At 38.0% G+C, this 23,943-nt stretch overlaps 2 protein-coding genes across 2 annotated transcripts in view; both read left to right on the top strand.

Annotated features, from left to right (window-relative positions):
- LOC309646918 (uncharacterized protein) overlaps window positions 1-23,943 on the top strand; it is a 366,785-nt gene that overhangs the window by 261,301 nt on the left and 81,541 nt on the right. The window lies entirely within an intron of this gene.
- PDE7A (phosphodiesterase 7A) overlaps window positions 1-23,943 on the top strand; it is a 102,941-nt gene that overhangs the window by 12,886 nt on the left and 66,112 nt on the right. The gene's annotated exons all lie outside the window — the stretch shown is intronic.

Below are 23,943 nucleotides of genomic sequence, written 5' to 3'. Positions count from 1 at the left end.
ATTTTTAACCTTATGGTTTCAGATCCTAATTTTATTTATGTTACATGGAGTACATAAAATTATATGTATCTAATTCATAAATAAATGCATTACAAGTTTGGAGACTACTATCTCAGAGAATCTGTTGACTGTAATGTATTTCTCACACGCACATGTGTGCATGCACACACACACACACACACACACACACACACACACACACGTCATGCAGGAACATACACAACATTTCAAAGGGTTCTTGGAGTCCGTCCATCATACCTCTAGAATACTCGCGTTCCCGTTTAACCATAACCTGCCTTGCCTCCTGAGTGCACTTAGCCTTAGCTCTTTGTCTACTGATTTATTTAATTTTATTAACCAATTGATTTCCATCCTTAAGGTTCCAGCCGAGGGTTAACTCTTAGAAGAGCCACCTTGTGTACCTATCTGTCCTGATTTCAGTTTGGTTAAACTATGAGTGCCTTAAGAGTGGTCACTGTTTATTTAGCTCTGTTCAGCCCAGTGCTTCATACAAAGTAGATATTTAGCAAATGAAAAGAGTGCGTCAAACCTTTATAAAGTCCTGTTAGTGACCCATCCTACAGAGTCCAGCTTCCTGCTCTCCCCACACTCCCTCCTATTTCCCCCTTCCCACGATGCCACCTCATACGCTGCTGTGGCAACAGTCATTTCTGTCTTAAAGGATCTTCTGCCCTCTCAAGGTGGCCACTCTTAATTCTTCGACGACTGAAGGATTTCTGGAGGGCCTCAAAGTGGTAGTAGTATTCAGATCCCCTCATATAAAGCTGGTAAATGACATGGTCAGGATCAGGGATGGGCTTTCAACCTTGAGGACTTTATAAAAGGTCTCTAGGGCTTCCCTGGTGGTGCAGTGGTTAAGAATCCGCCTGCCAATGCAGGGGACACGGGTTCGAGCCCTGGTCCGGAAAGATCCCGCATGCCACGGAGCAACTAAGCCCGTGCGCCACAACTACTGAGCCTGCGCTCTAGAGCCCGCGAGCCACAACTACTGAGCCCCCGTGCTACAACTACTGAAGCCCACGCGCCTAGAGCCCGTGCTCCACAACAAGAGAAGCCATGGAAATGAGAAGCCCGCGCACCACAGCAAAGGGTAGCCCCCGCTCGCTGCAATTAGAGAAAGCCAGTGCATAGCAACAAAGACCCAACACAGCCAATAAATAAATAAATAAATAAAATGACAGGAAAAAAAAAAAAAAAAGGTCTCTGGATTTCTCCTGGGGCTTTGGTTGTCGTAATGGATTATAGACCCTTGTTGTTGAGTAACCAGGTGATGACTTTAGGTAGCCCTTTTCTTCAGTACACTGTGGGATGTAGCCCCAGGTCAACACACCCTCTTTATTCTTTAGCATATAAGTGTGGAACTAGAGAACACTAAGCCAAAAGAAAATGGTTATAACATTTTTCTTGTTAGAAACTAGACTGCTTGGTTCAGGTGTAACACCAGTGATACCCAATAGAAATACAGTGTGAGCCATGTATGTCATTTAAAACTTGCCTGTAGCCACATTTAAAACAGTAAAATGAAACAGGTGAAATTGGTTTTAATGTATGTTATTTAACCAACTCTATCCTAAATATTATTAATTTAACATGTAATCAATACAAAAAAGATGTTAGTGATAAATGTTATGTACTTTTGGAGCACACATCTCGGTTCTGACCAGCACCATTTCAAGCACTCCGTAGCCACAGTGGCTACTGATTCACTGGGCAGCATGGCTCTAGAAATAATGATATTTTATAGTACATCTTGTTAGAGGGCTCAAGGCCACCTCTCTTTTCTATAATTAGACACATTTGTTGTTACATTTTATGGGGTTCTGTACATTTCCCCTATTCAAACCTTGTTTACTTATTAGGCTTGGAAATAGCAAGGTACCAGTATAAGTTAGCTGCATTTTTAGAGAGATTGTATATAGTAGTCCACCCCCTTGTCTGCAGGGAATATGTCCCAAGACCCCCCAGGAGATGCCTGAAACTGTGGATGGTACCAAACCCTGTACATACTCTGTTTTTTCCTATACACACGTGTGATAAAGTTTAACTTAAAAATTAGACACAGTAAGAGATTAACAACAATAATAAAATAGAACAATTATAGAACAATTATATAGAAAATTATAATAGAACAATTATAATAATACACTGTAGTAAAAGTTAAGTGGATGTATCTCAAAATCTTAGTGTACAAATCTAATGCCTTTTCCATCTTAACTAAGCACTTAAAATGTACTGTGGCCATAACTTTTGCAGTTTGAGGTGTGACAGCAAAACTAGCACAAATTTCTTTTTCCTTCACAATTTCTCAGATAGAAGAGTTGTTCTTACCATAGATCTTAGCAACCTCAGCATACAGTTTTTTTTTTCTTAAGTCAAGAACTTTCACCTCTTCACTTAAAGGAAGCACTTTACGGCCTCTCTTTGGCATATCTGAGTCACCAGCATCACTACTTTTGCACTTGGAAGCTGTTATCAAGTGAAGAATTATTAAGTAAGATAAGGGTTACTTGAATACAAGCATTGAGATACGGTGTTGTTCTGATAACTGAGATGGCTACTAAGTAACTAATGGGCAGGATACGCTGGACAAAGGGATGGTTCATGTCCCAGGTGGGAGAGTTCGAGATTTCATCACGCCGTTCAGAAGGATGCACATTTTAAAACTTGTGTATTGTTTATTTCTGGAATTTTCCATTTAATATTTTCGAACTGCGGTTAACCGGGGGTAATTGAAACCGTGGAGTGCGGAACCTGAAATAAGAGGGGACTGCTGACTACTGTAGTTTGAAAAATGAGAGGACAACAGAGTTTTTAGTAGCTCTGTTTTGCTTTCTTTGGGCTTGGCTGTTTTAGTTTCTTAGTTCTGGGGTGTAGGGACTTCAATCTTAAAAGCTATGCTTTTCATAGTGGGGCCAGCTCTTGTCCTTCTCCAGAAAGATTTTTTTAGGTTGAGGGAAGTTGCTGGTGAGAAAAGGCATAAAGCTTCTTGTTGGTTCAGGTTCTGTATATCCCCTTGCACGCATGGAGACTTAGACTTTGTTTCCTCTAAGAAATACAAATGTGAAAGATGAAGCACAAGGTTTTTTGTTGTTGTCGTTGTTTTGTTTTTTTGTTTGTTTTTTACAAAGTAGAAATAGTTTAGTTATGTGAAGCCAGTCTTGTTTGGGTAAGGCTGCTAGCTGGTACCCTAGAGGAACACTGGTAAATAATTCTGCATTGTTAAAGAAAGAACACAGTGGTAGGATTGCAGACCAGGTACCTTGGATGTGAACGTGGGCCAGAGGATCCATGCTTTATACCACCATGAAAGCGTATAGGATAAAAATCCTTCAAGTCTGGGACTTCCCTGGCAGTCCAGTTGTTAATACTCCACACTTTCAGTGCACGGGGCACGGGTTCGATCCCTGATCAGGGAAGTAAGATCCCACATGTGTCACGGCTGAAAAATTAAAAATAAATAAAAAAATAGGGAAAATTTATTTTTTTAAAAATCCTTTAAATCTGTTTTGAAACCATTTTTTAAGACAGTCTTAAAACAGAATGGAAAGTATTTCAAAGCAGATTTAATTCAACAATTTCAACTTTTTAAATTATCAGACTAACTTAATATTATTGAAAGTTTGAAAGGAATGATCGTCCATAACCCTACCATTATACCATTATTATTTTTATGCAGTTGCCGTGTTTTCATATGTATTTTAAGGTAGTTGTGATGAATGGGTACATTTAATTTTGTAGCTTTTTAGAATATGTTACTTTTTAAAATGTAGATTTGTAATGTTACTCAGTAATAAGATACCTTTTTTTTTTTTTTTAAGAAATTCACGTTCTTTTATTTATTTATTTATGACTGTGTTGGGTCTTCGTTTCTGTACGAGGGCTTTCTCTAGCTGCGGCAAGCGGGGGCCACTCTTCATCGCGGTGCGCGGGCCTCTCACCATCGCGGCCTCTCTTGTTGCGGAGCACAGGCTCCAGACGCGCAGGCTCAGTAGTTGTGGCTCACGGGCCCAGTTGCTCCGTGGCATGTGGGATCTTCCCAGACCAGGGCTCGAACCCGTGTCCCCTGCATTGGCAGGCAGATTCTCAACCACTGCGCCACCAGGGAAGCCCGATACCTTTTTATTTAGTTGTCATACAGTAGCCTGAAAATAGATACAGGCTGGTGAAGTGATTCCATTCCTTGAAGTAATACAGGGATTTCATTTGTCATGGTTGTCTGTGAGTTGCTGCCAGTCTGTGGGAACGGGAAGGAGAGGAAGGTCAGGGCAGTTTACATCGAGGAGGTGAGCAGGAAGCTGTGGTATCTCTTCCACTGTTGTCGCATTGATGAGAACTTACGTGGCTCCACTTAGCCGTACAGGAGGCTGTAAGGGAGAAATAACACAGTAGGAACGTGCTGTAAACAGCTTTCTCCACATTGTGGGTTTCCGTAGGGTGGTTTTTATAGAACTGGGATTACTGGTCCAAAGAGTATGAACATTTGAATAGAATATTTATTTTTACATTACTTTTGTAAAGCAACCATTTCATTACTCTGGAGACTGACCAGAGGCCAATTGCATAAAGCTTTGAAAAGTGTAATGCTGTCGAACTTGGAGTAAGAAAAATGGGAATCTCTGGCATTCTTGGGGCTGCGCACATTCCACCCTACTCTCTCGCAGCTCTGTTGGCATGACATTCTGCCAGCAAGAAGCAGGCTGTGAAGACCTCACCTTGAAGAGGACTCAGCCCTTTGGAGTGGCGGGTGATGCCCAGTGGCATTTCCTGTGGGTGTGGATTTCAGAGGTGCGTGGGAGGGCCAGTGGCTCCGCTCATACAGCAGACTGCAGTACTGTTTGGGGCAGACAGATTCCTGGATGAGGCTGAGCATAAGCGCAGAAGAGATCTGAGCAGGCCCAGGGTATTCACGTACTTCTGACTGACCCTGAAGTTCCATGCATGCACTTAGGAGATGTGAAAGGGCCTGAGGAAAGATAAACCTGGGGCAAACTGGAAAACAGACTGAATGTCACAGGAACTCCCCTACCCACGCACATACCCATCAGCAGAAGTGGGAGCCTCACTGGCTCGAGGTGTTTGAGCATAACCTCTGTCCAGTCACAAGCTGACCATGAAATTATGCAAAGCTGCAACCGCTTAGGAAGTCAGGCTTAAAAATAAAAAGATACATTTAAAACAAGACTGAGCAGAGACATCAGTGGTGGCATATCACAGGGAGACAGAGTTCACATATTTAGGCCAGACGTGATACCAGACAGAAGCAAAAGTAAGACAGCAACAATACCTATTAGGGGGAAAATAATTAGAGTCCAGAGTTGCTATATTATATTATATAAAATCCATAGGTTTAACAACAACAAAATTACAAGCCACGGGAGGAAACAGGAAAAAAAGTGTGACTAGTGCACAGGAAAAAAAAGCAGTCAGAAAAAGTGTCTCTGAACGTCCCCAAATGTTAGATTTAGTAATGATTTCAAATCAACTATTATAACTATGTTAAAAGAACCAAAGGAAAGCATATTTAAATAATTACAGGAAAATATAACAACAGTAAATCAACAAATGGAGATTCTCAATAAGGGTATAGAAATTATTTTAAAAAACAATAAAAACCAAACAGAAACAAAAAACAAACCACTCGCCTCTGTACTGTTCTTTCCCAGGACTTAGAACCTGAGTCCAATCATGAGAAAACAGCAGACAGAGGGAAACTTGGGATCATGCTACGTGAGCACCTGACCAGTACTCTTGAAAACTGTCAAGGTCATGAAAAACTGAGAAATTATTGCAGATTAGAGGAGACTAAGGAGACATAATGGCTGAATGCAACGTGGTATCCTGTATTGGATCCTGGAACAGAAAAAAAGACATTGATGGGAAAGCTGGTGAAATCTGAATAAAGTCTATAGTTTTGTACTAATATTAATTTCTTTCTTTTGACAGATGTATCATGATTATGTAAGATATTAACATTAGGAGAAGCTAGGTGAAGCATATACAGGCACTCTGTACTGCCTTTGCAACTTCTTTGCAAATCTAAAGGTATTCCGAAGTAAAAAGTTAAAGTGGAAATTCTAGACTTGAAGACTACAGTACTTGAAATGAAAAATTCACTAGAGGGGCTCAACAGCAGTTTTGAGATGCTAATAAAAAGAATCAGTGAATTTAAAGACAGACCAGTAGATATGATTCAATCTGAAAAACAGAGAAAAATGATTGGAGGAAAATGAACAGAGCCTCAGAGTCAAGCATACAACATAGGTGTAATGGGAGTCTCAGAAGGAGAGAGAAAGGTGCAGAAAATAGCCTTTTGGGAAGCTTTCCAAATTTGATGAAAAACTTTAAACTACACATCCAGAAGGTCAGTGAATCTTAGTAGGATAAATATGAGACCTGTGCCTAGACACAACATAGACAATCTTGTTGAAAGACCAAGAGAAAACCCTTGAGAGCAGCAAGAGAAAAAGCACTCATTGCGTACAGAGGATCATGGGTATGATCAGTGACTGCCTTCTCGTCAGAAACACTTGAGGCAGTGGGGTGGCACACCTGAAGTGCTGCAAGAAAAACTGTCTATGAATAATTCTATATTTAGCAAAGCTATCATTCAGAAACGAGGGTGAAATACATTCCTGTGCAGAGACTGAGAGACTTTGTGGCAAGCAGACCTGCCTTACAAGAAATATGAGAAGTTCTTAAGGTTGTCAGGAAATGACACCAGATGGTAACTCAGATCCACAGGATGAAATGAAGACACTGGAAATCTAAATATGTAGGTTAATATGAAAACTTTAAATACATTTTTTCCCATTTCTTAACTTTTTAAAAAGGCATTGAATTATATCTAAAAACAAATTAAGTATCTGTAACATTTCATTTCCCCCCCACCTCCACCATGTTATAATTCATTCATCCCAGTTTGTACACAAATTGTTCCCAGCTGTTTGCCTTTTGGTCTGTACGATCTCAAAATTGTTGGTTTCAGGACCCCTTTCCACTCTAAAAAATTGTTGAAGACTCCAAAGAGCTTTTGTTTATATGGGTTTCATCTATTGATATGTTTTTGTATTAGAAAATAAAATAGAAGAATTCAAATAGAAGAATTCATTTAAAAATAACTGTAATACCAATTGCATGTTAACATAATGTTTTTTAATGGAAAAAAATCTATATTTTCCAAAGCAAAAAAGTTAATGAGGAGAGTGGCATTGATTTACACTTTGCAAATCTCATTAGTTTTGGCTTAATACCAGACAGTCTGCTTGGAACTTGTTGCTTTGGCTGAAGTACATAAAGAAAATCTGGCCCTGCTAGTTGGAAAAGAGAGGGGTATTGTAGTAGCCTGTCCTTATAATTGCGGATATTTTTCTTTGATATGAACCAGAACTCAAGAAATGGTAGTTTCTGAGAAGTTAGTTGCAATGTGGGATCTAAAATATATCAGTGAATTTTTTGATTCATTGTTACATTAAACTTTGTTCCATTAAAACTCATTCCTGGGGGCTTCCCTGGTGGCGCAGTGGTTGAGAATCTGCCTGCCAATGCAGGGGACACGGGTTCGAGCCCTGATCTGGGAGGATCCCACGTGCCGCGGAGCAACTAGGCCCGTGAGCCACAGCTACTGAGCCTGCGCGTCTGGAGCCTGTGCTCCGCAACAAGAGAGGCCGCGACAGTGAGAGGCCCGCGCACCGGCATGAAGAGTGGCCCCCGCTTGCCACAACTAGAGAAAGCCCTCGCACAGAAACGAAGACCCAACACAGCCAAAAATAAAAATAAAAATAAATAAAAAATTAAAAAAAGACTGAGTTAAAAAAAAAAAAAACAACTCATTCCTGTTTAAAGGATAATGGAATAAAAAGTTTGCTCTCTGAAGTAATACATTTGGAAAAAAACTATTAGGGTAATCAAGTATTGCATAAGAATGTCTTTTGAAAGGCTTTTCATTAACTAGCATTTGAGATTTCTAAGTTAGGACTTAGTTTAAACTCCTGGGAGCTGGAATCACAGATTTTCTATATCATTACTCGGTACTTAATTTAAAGCTTAGTTATAGCATCATCATCACCACCATCATTATTGTAAAAGTAATACCTCCTTGTGGTAAAATTAAAAAATTCAGAAGGGTATAGAATGCAGTTAAGGAAACCTTTCCTTCCCAATTCCCCAGAGGTAAGTAGTGTTTATAGTTTCTTGAAGGTTTTTTTGCAAATTTGTTCACATATAAACACCTTAATATGTATTACAAGTATACATAGGAAAATCTTTTTTAAGCACATGGGATCATAATAAACATTGTTCCGTAAATACACACATCTTGAGCATCTTTGTATCAGTATAGTAGGTATGTCATTCTCTTAGAGACTGCTTAGTATGTATGTTACTAGATTGGTTATTGGAAGAAAAAAAATTAGTAATAAAGCACCACTGTTAAAATTTGTTCCCACTTAAGTATTGTTCCTGATGCATTATTAACATTTTTATTGGTCAAATACAATAAAATCAGCTGCAAAATGAAATTGCTTATCTTGCAAAAAGTATGCAGGTTTTCATAAAATTCGTGGGTGTGACATTAAAAAATTCAAAGCTATTGACAGACTGCCAACTGAAGATCAAAGATGATAACATACTAGATGTTTTTATTTTTATTTTTTTAACATCTTTATTGGAGTATGATTGCTTTACAATGGTGTGTTAGTTTCTGCTTTATAACAAAGGGAATCAGCTATACATATACATATATCCCCATATCTCCTCCCTCTTGCATCTCCCTCCCACCCTCCCTATCCCACCCCTCTAGGTGGTCACAAAGCACCGAGCTGATCTCCCTGTGCTGTGTGGCTACTTCCCACTAGCTATCTGTTTTACATTTGGTAGTGTATATATGTCCATGCCACTCTCTCACTTCATCCCAGCTTACCCTTCCCCCTCCCCCTCCCCGTGTCCTCAAGTCCATTCTCTACATCTGCGTCTTTATTCCTGTCCTGCCCCTAGGTTCTTCAGAACCTTTTTTTTTCCTTTTTTTTTTAGATTCCATATATATGTGTTAGCATATGGTATTCGTTTTTCTCTTTCTGACTTACTTCACTCTAAGTCAGACTCTAGGTCCATCCACCTCACTACAAATAATGCAGTTTCGTTTCTTTTTATGGCTGAGTAATATTCCATTGTATATATGTGCCACATCTTCTTTATCCATTCATCTGTCGATGGACACTTAGGTTGCTTCCATGTCCTGGCTATTGTAAATAGAGCTGCAGTGAACATTGTGGTACATGACTCTTTTTGAATTATGGTTTTCTCAGGGTATATGCCCAGTAGTGGGATTACTGGGTCGTAATAACATGCTAGCTGTTTTTTAAGGGAGCCCGATTCGATTGCAGTGACTTTTGATGCAAATGATTATAGAGAGACCCTTAGGAAAAATGGATGAAGCCATTCAATATTTTTGAAAAGATGATCATTGTGATTGAGAAAAAACATGAAGGATGTATTATATTATGTTATCATACAATTTTGTTGAAAAGCTTACACTAAAAAATAAAGTCAGCACGATTCTTTTTTTTATTCTTAGAATTTGTGCATAGTTAAAATTATAACTTAAATCTTGTTAACTATAACTTAAACTTGTGTTTATATTTGTTATTTTTCAAGTCAAAATCTTGAAAATCAGTCATTTTCAATTTTATAATTACATTTTGGGCTTAGTTTGAGAGAGTTCACTAAGTGGCCTTTTCCCAGTATCAGTCATCTCCGGAAGACTAGGAACTCATGAATTCCATTGCATGGATGTACTTTAACTTAGGTCCCTGTCAATTAAGATATTTAGGCTAGCAAATTCCCTGGCAGTCCAGTGGTTAGGACTCAGCGCTTTCACTGCCGGGGCCTGGGTTCAGTCCCTGGTGGGGGAACTAAGATCCCGCAGGCCACGTTGGTGCGGCCAAAAAAAAAAAAGATATTTAGGCTAACAGTATTTTTTTGTGCCTCTTATAAACAGTGCTGCAATGAATGTCCTGTGCACATATCTTTACATTCCCATGTATGTCCATGGTATACATTTCTGGAAGGGGAAGAACTTGGGTCGAAATCTACATGCATTTACAATTTTGCTAGCTCCAAAAGGGTTGCATCAGTTGACATTCTCACTACAACTTCACAGTGTATTCCTTGTTGTCCAGATCTTTTCTTAAATTAGCATAGTGAGAGTTTGTACAGTGAGTTCAAATAGTGAAAGGTGAGGTGTTGTTGAAATCCGTTTAGTTCCTGAGCTTTGGATGGCCAGAGTAGGGACGGTCCGGACGATGGGGGTCCATTTGAAAACTGACCGTGCTCTGGTTCCTGAGTTAGATGGTGAGAGTTTGAATAATGCAGAATACCAGCTGTTTCCTTCTTCTGGCATCTCCACACCCTCACTGGCAGTGAGGTATTATCAATGTTTTTAGTCCTTGACAGCATGATGGGTTAAAATAAAAAGGTGTCTCATTAGGTCTGTTTCGCTTGTCTTTAGTTATAAGTGATACTATGCATATTTTTATTTTAATGGCATTTATATTTTAAAATAATATGTAAAATACCTTCTTGTATCATAAGAGTAATTTTTCACCATTAGGGAAATAAATTCGTTTTATAATATCACTAATAGTTTATCTAATTTCTTTTTACTTTTTATGGTAATTTTTTGTGTATGGTAGTTTTATTTAGTGAAATGTATAATTTTTCCCCTTTTAAGGCTTCTGGGTCTATGTCATACTTACAGAGTATTATCTGCTATGCCTCAAGATAATAGATCTTTCATGTATTCCCCTACAGTCTTTTACATTAGTCTTTCGATAATTCTATTTCCACAGTTTGTTTTTCATGTTTTGATCTTTGCTCCATCTCTGGAATTTATTGTGGTGTAAGGAGTCAGGCAGAAATCCAGCGTTTTTCCTCTACTTACTATCCAGTTTCCCCTAAATCGTTTATCAAATAACACACCTTTTCCCCCATGTATTTGAAATGCTGCCTTTATCGTGTGTGAAGTTGTTGTGTCTGTTTGGTCTATCGCTGGGCTCTATTGTGTTTCAGTGAGCGGTCTATTCATGTGCCAGGATTAAACTGTTTTAATTATTATAGCTTAATAATATTTTAAAATATGTAATAGGACTATTCTCCCCTCTTTTCTCTCCTACCTGATTGTGCATGCATGGTTATTATTCTAGAAGAATTTATCGTTAGTCAAAAACTCCCCTCTCACTACCCGTAAAATATCCTATGGGTATTTTTACTGGAATTGTTGCAATTTGTTGTTTGGGCAAACTGGCATTATTAGAATTAATCCAAATAAAGTGGTTAGAGCAGTGCCTGGCATAGAGTAAACAGTCAAAAGAGACTAGCTGCTGTGCCGGATATTCTTTTTGCGCTTTCAAGGTATTCACTCCCTCCCTCTTGCTCTGTGCTTCAGGAGGCTGACCTTTATGGACTGCCTCGTCCGGGCTGTCTTGCCACTGTCTTCTTGTTGGACTTGGCAGGACTAGCAGGAGATGGGAGGGTGGGAGGGAAGAGAGGTTAGGGAGTATTTCCCAGCCTGTCACCCTCTTAGCACTGTTTGTCTCCCGAAGGCTCACCTCGTGCCTGATGTTTCCTTGTCCATAGCTGAGGGTCCTCACTAGGGTCTGGAGGTACCAGTGGTAACAGCTTCCTGCTGCTGTTGCTGCCCTCTGGGAGCTGCACCCTGCCCAGTCCTTCGTAAGTAGTTCTTTCACGCATTTCTCCTCAGTTACTCCTTGAAGTGTGTCGTCAGTTTTCCTGCCAGGAGCCTGACTGATAGAGCTGCTCTCATCCTAATACTGAATCTTTCTATTCGAGTCTTTTTTTTGAGATCCCTCAACAGAGATGAAAGCTAGAGTCCATTATCATTTTTGTTGTTTATACCCAGGTTTACTTCTCTTTGGTTGCACTTGTAAACGGAATCTTTTCTCTCATTATGGTTTCTGTTTGTAAATAGACAAACTATTGATTTTTGTATGTTAATTTTGTCGTCAGCTGCATACTGAATTTTCTAATAGTTTTTCAGTACCTTTTCGTGTTTATTTCATAATCACTTGCAAATAATGATAACTTTGCCCTTTTATCTTTACTTCATTGGGAGTATTTATTTGGGAATGGTTGTTTATTTTATTCAAATGCATTTTGGGTCATTTGAGATGCTTAAAGTTTTTCACCTTTGATCTACTAATTTGGTAAATTATCCTAAATTATCTAAAATTAACTTACTGTTATATTCCTAGAATGATTCTTACTTGGTTAAGGTATATTATTCTTTTAATGGTTCTACTTGCTAGTATTTTGTTATAGGACTTTTGCAGCAATATCCCTTACTGAAAATTATCTATAGCTTTCTCTCCCCATCCAGTATCATGTTGCGGTAATAGTACTCTGTTGGTATCATTCTTGTATTTTTTGAGGCAAGTCAAAAACAGTAAGGCAGCAAAGAAAAGAAAATTTTTTTTAAATACAAAGCTTTTTAAAGCAGTGAGGAAGTTAACTGGTTACCAGGGAAACTAGCATCATACATTGCTAGTTATAAGGATGTCTTTTGTATCAAAGTGGAACAAAATACAATTGTTGCAAGACTTAAGATGTGTCTGTAATGAAGTGGTGACACATAATACCATCTTTCACTTAATAGTTCTTTCATCTACTTTGTCTCATACTGTGAAGAGAAATGGGTAGGTATTAGCCCCATTTAACAAATGCGAAGGTTTAGGTTCAGAGAGGTTGCTGCTTGCCAGAGGCATAGGGCTAATAAGGTTGACCTCTAGACCTAGAAACCAAATCTTTTGACTCATGGCCAATGCTCCTTCATTATCTTTAAGAATAGAGTTAATGCAGTTCCACGGATCATATCACATACGTATTTCAAAATGGGAGAGATTTTGGCTTAGATTTTATTTTCAAAATGATTATGTGAATTCAGCACTCTTCTTATAATGCATATTATAATTCATTTTCTGCCTGCAACATCTTCTTGGGGGTAGTGTCAGAGAACAAGGTTATAACTTTGTACTATAGATAGTAGCACAGAATCATCCGATTTAAAAACTGGAACTATCTTACTACCTGCAGAGAATTATATAGGCTCTACCTGGATACAAGTGAAATAAAAATAGTGTCTTCTTGTGTTCATGAACAAAAAACACTAAATTTCATCCTTTTAAAAGCATAAATTGTGTTTTTCTTCATTACTAAGGTAATACATGTTCATGCTGGAAAATTTAGGGAAAAAAATAGTCATGCAAAAAATATAAGAATCATCTGTAATTCTACTACCCAGAGATGACAGTGTGAACATATTGGTGTCGAGCTCAAGACAATCCTAGTATCTGTCTATCTAAATATAATCTCTCTTTCTGTCTCTTACTGTGCATAATGTTTTATAATCTTTTTTTAATTTACATTATCAGTAATTTTTTATATGGAGTATTTTATAGCAGTATTTCAGATACTTGAGGGTTTTTTTTTTCTAAATAAAATCTTATTAGAAACCCAAATATATGCAGTATTCTATTGGTAAATTTGGTAAATGCTAATTTATAGCTTCATTATGGGAATAAAAACTTTGGTTTAATGAACAGAAAATTTGAAATTGGGTTGTATCCAGTGGCGTGCTGGGAAGTGTTTATAATGACTGGATCTCTGAGTTGTGGTGTTTGCCAGTTTCTGTAGTGTCCTTACTCTTAGCATGGTTGATATGAAGCTCTCGGTGTAAAATCAGTGAACGAGGTGTTGGGACAAGTGCAGAACTGGCTGTCTTGAGCCGGTGTGCACAGGCTCCAGCTCACCACTCGTTATACAGACAGAGTGTTGTTAGTGGCAGGTAGCAAAAAAACTAATTCCAGTTTCTGCAAACAAAAGACTTACCAAGAAGACTCAAGAGTGGCTCCAGATTTGGTTAATTCAGCAGCTCAGTATCATCATTACTGACCCAGGTTCTTTCTGTCTTTCTGTTTTGCTAGCTTCAGTATGTTGGAGTTGTGCTCATGCCATGGCTGCACAGTGGCTTTAGTAGTTCCATGTATTCAGACATGACAGCTTCCAGAGGAAGAAATGGGCTGTCTTCCCTTTTGTCTCATTTTAAGTTCAAAGAAACCAATCCCATGAGGCTCCCCACCGCAGACTTTGTGTCACACCTGTTTTATGTGGCCATTTCTAACTCAGTCTCTGGCAAGAGAGATGGACCCATTATGACTGGTTTGGACCAGTCAGGGCCCACTCTTCAGGGCTGAGGCTGCCCGCACTCCCCTGAGGTACATGGCTGCCCAGACACCTGAACAAAATGTTGCTTTAGGAAGGAGGGAAGGAGGGGTGGATATTGAATATACAACCAACAGTGTTGTCTGCACAAGGTTGTGGATGGCTCTTCCAATCATATTATCAGCTTCGGTATTTATTTTTCTATTTTATTTTGACTGTGTGATAAAATTTTTCATTCATCGAGAAAAATTGCAAATGTTAACAGTATTCTTCTCAACTCATTCTATGAGGCCAGCATTACCCTGATACCAAAACCCAACAAAGACATCACAGGAAAAGGAGACCACAGACCAATATATCGTATGAATATGGACACAGAAATCCTAAACAAAATACTAACAAACTGAATCCAGCAACATATATAAAGAATTAATACACCCTGACCGAGTGGGATTATCTCAGGAATGCAGGGTGGCTTAACGTTCAAAAATCAATTAACGTAATAACCATGTCAATAATAATACACTCAGAGAACTAGGAATAGAAGTGAACTTCCTCAACCTGATAAAGGGTATTTATGAAAACCCATAGCTAACATCATACTTGATGGTGAAACTTTCTCCATAAGATCTGGAACAAGGCAGGATGTCCAGTCATGCTACTTCTATTCAACATTGTGCTAGAGGTTCTAGCCGGGTCAATTAGGCAAGAAGAAGAAAAGGCATCCAGATCAGAAAGGAAGAAGAAAAACTCTATTCACAGATGACATGATCTTCTTTTTAGAAAATACTAAGGAATTATTAGAACTAATAAATTAGTTCAGCAAGGTTGCAAGATACAAGGTTAATATACAGAAATCAGTTGTTTCTATACTCTAGAACAACTGAAAATGAAATTAAAACAATTCCATTTACAGTAGCATTAAAAAGAATAAAATCATCAGGTTGTTTTTTTAATATTGAGTTGTATGAGTTCTTTATATATTTTGGATATTACCCTTATCAGACATATCATTTGCAGATACCTTCTCCCATTCAATAGGTTGCCTTTCCGTTTTGCTGATGGTTTCCTTTCCTGTGCAAAAGCTTTTTAGGTTGATGTGGTCCCATTTGTTTATTTTTGCCTTTGTTGCCTTTGCCTGAGGAGACAGATCCAAAAAAATATTGCTAAGACCAGTGTCACATCACATACTTGTCTGTTTTCTTCTAGAAGTTTTATGGTTTCAGGTCTTACATTTAAGTCTTTAATCCATTTTGAGTTTATTTTTGTATATGGTGTAAAAAAAATGGTCCAGTTTTATCCTTTTGCATGTAGATGTTCAGTTTTCCCAATATCATTTGTTGAAGATGCTATCTTTTCCCCATTGTATATTCTTGCCTCCTTTATCGTGGATTAATTGAACACATGTGCATGGGTTTATTTGGGGGATCTCTATTCTGTTGCATTAATCTGTGTGTCTGTGTTTGTGCTAATACCATACTGTTTTGATTACTGTAGCTTTGTAGTATAGTTTGAAGTCACAGAGCATGGTACCTCCAGCTTTGTTCTTTTCTCTCAAGATTGCTTTGGCTATTTGGGGTCTTTTGTGGTTCCACACTAATTTTAGGATTATTTGTTCTAGTTCTGTGCAACAGGCCATTAGTATTTTTATAGGGATTGCATTGACTCTGTAGATTGCTTTGGGTAGTATGGGTATTTTAACAACATTAGTTTTTCTAGTCCACAGGCATGGTATATCTTTCCATTTATTTGTGTTATCTTCAGTTTGTTTCATCAATGTCTTATAGTTTCAGAGCACAGGTCCTTTACCCCATTGGATACATTTATTCTTAGGTATTTTTTTTTTGATACAAACAATCTGGCTGATAGATGGGAAGAGGACGCAAATAGGCGTTTTTCCGAAGGAGACGTACAGATGGCCAACAGGCACATGAAAAGATGCTCAACATCACTAATCATCAGGGAAATGCAAATCAAAACCACAGTGAGATATCACCTCACGCCTGTCAGAATGGCTTTCATCAGAAAGACAAGAAATAGCAAGTGTTGGTGAGGCTGTGGAGAAAAGGAAACTCTTGAGCACTGTTGGTGGGCATGTAAATTGGTGCAGCCGCTATGGAGAACAGTGTGGGGGTTCCTCAAAAAGTTAAAAATAGAACTACCAGGGGCTTCCCCGGCGGTCCGGTGGTCAAGACTCCACACTCCCAATGCTGAGGGCCCAGGTTCAATCCCTGGTTGGGGAACTAGATCCCACATGCCGCAACTAAGAGCTTGCATGCTGTAACTGAAGATCCCACGTGTGCAACTAAGACCCAGCGCAGCCAAATAAATAAATAAATATTTTTTAAAAAAATAGAACTACCATATGATCCAGCAATTCTACTTACAGGTATTTATCCGAAGAAAACAAAAACAATAATTTGAAAAGATATACGCACAGAAATATTCATTGCAGCATTATTTACAATAGCCAAGATATGGAAACAACCTAAGTGTCCATCAACAGATGAATGGATAAAGAAAACATGGTGTTTATTTTTATACATAGATACATACATATATATGTGTGTGTGTGTATGTGCCACACAGTGGAATATTACTCAGTGCTGAAAAGGAATGAAATCTTGCCATTTGTGACAGCATGGATGAACCTAGAGGGTATTTTGCTAAGTGAAATAAGCCGTACAAAGAAAGATAGATACTGTATGTTTTCACTTATATGTGGGAATCTAAAAAACAAAACAAATTAACAAATATGAAACAGACTCACAGATAAAGAGAACCAATGAATTGGGGGGTGGGGCAATAAGCAAAATAGGTAAAGGGGATTAAGTGGTACAAAGTACCAGGTATAAAATAAATAAGTCACAGGATATAATGTATAGCACAGAGAATATAGTTAATATTTTAATAACTTTGTGTGATGTGTAATGTATAAAAATATCAAATTACTCTTGTACACCTGAAGCTAATATAATATTGCAAGCCAATGATATTTCAATTTAAAAAAAAAAGAATGAAATACTTAGGAATAAATTTAACAAAAGAAGTGCAAAACATTCTCTGAAAACTACAAAACATTGAAAGAAATCAAAAATCCAAATAAATGGGAAAATACCCTATGTTCATGGATCAAAAGATGAAATACTGATAAGGTGGCAGTACTCCTCGAGTTGATCTATAGTTTCAGCACAGAATCTCAGCGTATTTCTCTATAGAAATTGATAAGCTGACTTGAAAATTTATATGGAATTGCAAGGGACCCAGAATAGCAATAAACAATCTTTCAAAAAGAGAGAACAAAATAGGAGGACTCACACTTCCTGATTTCAAAACTTACTAATACAAAGCAACAGCAGTCAGGACAGTGTGGTACTGGCACTTAAGCTTGCAGTACTTACCTTTTGTACTTACAGACATATAGATCAATGGAGTGAATTGAGAGTTGAGATGGAAACCCATGTGTCTTTGATCAACTGAGTTTTGAGAAAAGTGCCAAAACCATTCAATGCAGAAAGAGTACCTTTTCAGTAAACTGTGGTAGAACAACTGGATAGCCACATGCAAAAGGATGAAGCTGATACTTATAAGTTAAAATGGATCAAAGATCTCATTTTAGGAACCGAAACTATAAAACTTAGAAGAAAACATAGGGTGAATCTTTATGACCTTGGATTTGGAAAGGATTCTTTGATCTGAAAAACGCATGAGCAACAAAAGAAAAAAACAGACACATTAGATTTCATCAAAGTTAAAAACTTTTGTACTTCACAGTACACTATCAAGAAAGTGAAAAGACAACCCACATAGTGGGAGAAAATAATTGCAAATCATATACCTAATAAGGGAGTCATTTCTAGGATAGAAAAGGAACTCGAGGGACTTCCCTGGTGGCATAGTGGTTGGGAATCTGCCTGCCAGCGCAGGGGACACGGGTTTGAGCCCTGGTCCGGGAGGATCCCACATGCCACGGAGCAACTGGGCCTGTGCGCCGCAACTGCTGAGCCTGCGCTCTAGAGCCTGCAAGCCACGGCTACTGAGCCCACATGCCACAACTACTGGAGCCCATGCTCCGCAGCAGGGGAGACCACCGCAATGAGAGGCCCATGCGCCGCGGCGAGGGGTGGCCCCTGCTTGCTGCAACTAGAGAAGGCCCGTGTGCAGCAATGAAGACCCAACACAATCATAAATAAATTTAAAAAAAAAAAGACAATGCAATTAAAAAATGGACCAAGGGTCTGAATAATCATTTCTCCAAAGAAGATATACAAATGGCCAAAAAACACATGAAAGATGCTCCAACATCTTTTCCATCAGGGAAATGCAAATCAGAACCACAATGAGAGATGGCTAGAATAAAAAAATCAAGATAATAAGTCTTAGCAAGGGCGTGGAGAAATCAGAACCCTCGTGCACTACTGGTGGGAATGTGGAATGGCACAGCCTCTTTGGATAGCAGTTTGGCAGTTCCTCAAGATGCTAAACGTAGAGTTACCACATGACCCAGCAGTCTCACTCCTAGGTATATACCTAAGAGAAAGGAAAACCGGGCCACACGAAAATTTGTACACAAATGTTTATATCAGTAACAGCATTATTAAATAACCAACTGGTAGAAATACCCTGAATGTTCATCAACTGATAAACAGATAGACAAAAAGTGTTATGTCCATAATGGAATATTATTAAACAATAAAAAGGAATAAATTTCTGATACATGCTACAACTTGGGTGAACCTCGAAAACATGCTGAGACACAAAATAAGCCAGACACAAAAGGTCACATTAGGTGTGATTCCATTTATATAAAATATCCAAAAATTTGATTGCTGTAAGGATAGAAACAAGACAGGTCGTTGCTGTGGGCTGGGGGAGGGAGAATGGGGACTGACTGCTCACAAGTATGGGGCTTCCTTTGGGGTGAGAAAAATATTATTAACAGTGGTGATGGTTGCACATATGTGCGACTACACTGAAAACCATTGTACTGTGTATTTAAATGGGGGACTTGTATGATTTGTGAACTGTATCTCAAGAAAGCTGTTTAAAAAATCTTAACAGCATTTTATTTAGAGATTTCCTTGCAGTTTCAGAATATTTTTAAATTAATGATCCAGAAGTTTGAAGGAAAAATAGTCGGAAATGCTAGTTTCAATGTATTGTCAGTAATAATATCTAAAATTTTGTCCATCTTGTTTGTCATAAAGTCAGAAAAGTAAGCCAGAGTTGTACTAAGCATTAAAATTATAATACACAACCCCAGTGTGTTCTTACATGTTCATCTGTTAGTATAAAACTGCTTCGTTTTAATGAAAATATATGCTGAACAGATGCATCTGAGCTTTGCCTTGCATTTGTTTATGGAGCTTAGTTCCTTTGGTGGAGCACAGTTTTACACGAGGAACCATGCACAGGCACAAATGAAAAAAGAGAAGGTTAATTCAGAGCCCAAACTTTGCTAATCAGTAACACGTGTATGAAACAGTCAGATCCATATACAGAGATGCCAGAGGATGGCCTAATTTAAGATATATGTGAAAATATGTTACTCTGGGAGCATAAATTAATATTTTGGTAGGAGTCCCCAAAGAGTTAAAATTTAAATGTTTGAATATGTGCATTTTTTGAGAAATGACTCACATAGCATAAAATTCACCCTTTTAAAATGTACAATGTGCTTTTTAGTGTATTCACAAAGTTTTGCAATATTGTACACCTTCACTACGATCTAATTTCAGAACGTTTTCATCACCTAAAAAAGAAACTCCACCCACAGTCATTCCTCACTCCTCCCTCCCCAGCCCCTGCAACTAGTCATCTGCTTTCTCCCTGTATTTACATATGGAATATTTGCATTGTTTTTACTACAAATTTGAAATAGTTAGAAGTATCCATGAATTAAACTAAATCTTTTTGAAGACAGAACATTTATGTTTTATAGCATTCACTTTAAATGATTGTAGGTAGTCCATATTTCACTTTAGTAATCAGCCAGTCAGTCCATTACGGTAATTTCCTTAAGATTATTTCCTAGAAGTGGTATGACTAGTTAAAATGTTAGGTGTAGATTAAAGCCTTTTGATAAACATTGCCAAACTACCTTCCAGAAAGCTTATATCAATTTATACTCAAACAGTAATGTAAGAAAGACTCATGTAAGTTGTAAAGTATAAAATACAAGTAACTAAATTTGTATATAGGGAGAGAGGTTCATAACTGCCTTTCAATTAAATGTTTACTTGTCTAATTTTGAAAATTGTTTTCTCCTCAACACTTCAGAAACTTTTCAGTGAACAGGAGTCATAATTTTTAAATCAATTGTACTTGAAACATTACCTCAAATTAGGAATGCAGCTGCATAGTACCAGTTTGTATTCCAGGTTCAAAACAAGAAACTCTTTAAATATATCTTATTCATCAGTTGTAAGTTGCCTGTACTTTATGTAACTGGCTCTTAATTGTTCATACAATAAATCTTTCAGCTGTATCAAATTATGTATTTCAGTTAGTTTTTTTGTTTGTTTGTTTTTTAACGCTTCCTCAGTAAATCTTGAAATAAGCCATTTGGATGGCCCAAATGACTGATTATTTTCCTCTTTATACAACTGCATGTTGGAGATGTTAAAACTGATGTGACTTTCCCAAGTGGAAGGGAATTTATTCCAGACAGAGGAAATGAGTTGGGTACAGGTGTGGCAGTGGTCATGTCCAGGCTCTGATCAGGAAATTGTGAGCAAATTATTTGGTTGGAATTGGGGTACATAAAGGGTGAAAATGAGATAATAAGGTTAAATTTGTGCCATAAAAGGCAAATATTAACTGGCTTTCTGTATCTTCTTGGTAATAAAAAATAATGCTGCTAACAGGGTATAGGGAAGGATGCATGATAAGGTGCTGTGTATGCCGTTTGATGAGAGGGTTAAAGATTTTGTGCTCTTTGGAGTGTCCCCCTTTTAACCTTGATCGTACAGGTTTTTCTTATCATATCAGTTTTTCTCATATCAGCTTTTCTCCCTCAGTTTTATCAGGTTTGTTTTTTTTTTTTTAAGTGATATGATGGTGTACTGAAGGGGGCATATCTCTTTCAGAAGTGTGTGTATTTGGGTGGGGATGAGGGGGAAGGGCATGCCTACACACACACCTGGCCTTATCATCCTCTGATCAGTAGTTCCTAATTGATAATGGCAAATCCCAGAAGAATCTGGGATTTTGGCAAGGGATTCATGAATCCACACGTATTTGCAATAGTAAACTTAAAAAACCAAACTCATACATATATATATTATTGTTTTTCAAATATAAGTAGATACACCTGTGATTAATTAAATCAAATTCATTTAAACATAACTACTGAACTCTCAGTGTTATATCATTTTGTATTTTCTCGATCAGTGGATATGTTTTATATTCTTTTATGAGATGGTCAGTCACATTAGTCAGCCACAAGAGGAGACATGGGAAAAGCTCATGAAGAAACAAGGTGTATTATGCTCACGGGTCCTAGAGACAGGAGCCCTGGTACGCCACACAGGGCCACGTGGGAAAACATCAGGGTGGTCAGAAGGCAGAAGACAGGAGTGAAGGGCTAGTTAGGCCATGGCCTCTATTCAGGTTTCCTAGGGAAAGGCAAGGCAGGGCAGAGTGAATGGTTCAGGATTGGTTAATTTGAATCATTTTTCAGGCTTTGGGCTACAGGAGTGGTCCCTAGTTGCCTGGTACCTGACCCTGGGATGATTAGTTGTTTTGAGATGCAAGGGTCTGATGGAGGTCTGGCTCTGGATTGGCTGGTTTGCATAATCAAAGACATGCTTCTGGCTATCTTTAAGAGTTGGCTATCCCATGGAGGGGCAAGTCTCCCCAGTCAGAAAGGTTTTTAAGATGTCAAAACAGCATTATATGCGGATAATAATGGTATAAAATTACATGCAGTGCTGGATGTCAGAAGAGTAACCCATATCGTGTGGGGTGCACGGACTATTGGACACTTAGGAAGGTTAACCACCGCCTATGCCCGCCATGTCTGATCTCCAAAAGGGGTAGAATTGTGACTTAGACCCTGAATTACTTGGGCAAATTTCTGATTGTTACGTGCCTGCCTGTTTTTGATGCAACTGACTGAAAATGGACTATTACCATTGGGTAATGACTGACAAAAATTTGATAAGGGGAGCATTATGGTCAAGCTTTTACCATGAGCAAAAACAGTGAGTAAGTTAATGAGTTGTTTTTTTCTTTTAATTCCATGGCTGTCTTACATTGTAACTTAGAGAACCTGGTAATTTAAATAAGAGCTAGGTTGATTAATGTCTGCTCTGTAGAGAGGGGAAAGCCATTTTATAGAATTTGATTTGAGTCTTTGATATTCCTGAATATATTAAAGCACTGGTTAGACAGTGTTAAATGATTTTTAAAGGCTTATAAATTTTAGTTAATGACCCTTCCCTTGGACTGTGTTGGAGAATTGGGTAAGAACACCTCGGTGACGTTCCTGGATTATCTTTAAGCATACCTTAGCTGTCTACTTTCCCATTATCCAGCTGGAGGAAGCCAAGGCTTTTAGAATGTAACTTTTGTATCAAGACTCCATGATAGGAAGGGTAGACCTCAGATTTGAACCCATGATCGCGTACGTGATCCAAAGTCTCTGCTCTCCTGGTTCAATTTTAAGAAGATAGTTGTTGGGATGAATTTCAAACTTAAGAGAATTCCAGACTTTGAGGAAAATTAGATGAAAATATTTTTCCTCTGTACTTTTAAAATTGTACTAAAATACGCCTAACATAAAATTTATTATTTTAACCATTTTTAGATGTACAAACCATCATTTCTCTCCATTTGCCCAGCTTTCTCATTGGCCGCACAGAAACTGTGTACCCATTAAACAGTAATTGTTAGTCCCTTCTTTCCCAGCCCCTGGAAACCTCTATTGTGCTTTTTGTGTCTATGAAGAAAATTTCTTTGTAATGAGAGAATTTGTTGATGTTAGATGATATAAATTAAGTTTTAAATTTCTTTGTAGAGTGTTGATTATAAAGGCATTTCTTTTGAACAAAGAAGTACCATGTACTTCAATGTAAATTAAAAGTTATTTTTGCCCTTTAATTCTTTGCCTGTTCTATTTTAAACAAAATATTATAATTACGTATGCGAAGTACAGAAGCCCTCGTGTTCTCATTTTATTAAATGTAAACAAATGATGTTAATTTAAGAGAAAATAGTTCTTTTTTCTGAACCTTACCAAATTGCTTTTTATACATTGTTCCAGTTCGAGCTCCTTAAGGTAGCATTAGTCTTAATTGCCTTTGCAATTAAGTTCATCAAAATGGTAGCAAATTCAAAAGATGACAATCTTTTTGCTAGCCTGCGTAAATTTGTATCATGTTCTCCTAGCTGATGGTTGTCAAATTGCACATGATTTGATTCAAGCTATTTTTTTAAATGAGCACAGAATGTTATTATTATTGCTCATTGTATTCCATTAGCAATAGTTACTGGGAGGTGCTCTATACGTTGTCCAGACCCTGGGCTTTGGGCTTTTTTTGTTCGATATACTCAGGAGGTTGTGAAAAACGCAGAGTTCAGGTTCACCCACTTTACTTTGACCTTGCAGTGAGAGCCAGCTTCAGTACTCTGCCTGCCTTTATGCATTCCTGCCTTTACTTAGCTTTTGCCTGAGTGTTCCTTATTTTA

The sequence above is a fragment of the Balaenoptera physalus genome (genome assembly GCF_965194825.1).
Source record: "Balaenoptera physalus genome assembly, chromosome: 17".
NCBI lineage: Eukaryota > Metazoa > Chordata > Mammalia > Artiodactyla > Balaenopteridae > Balaenoptera > Balaenoptera physalus.
Note: the sequence above shows the minus strand (reverse complement) of the source record. Positions and strands in the feature narration are given on the sequence as shown.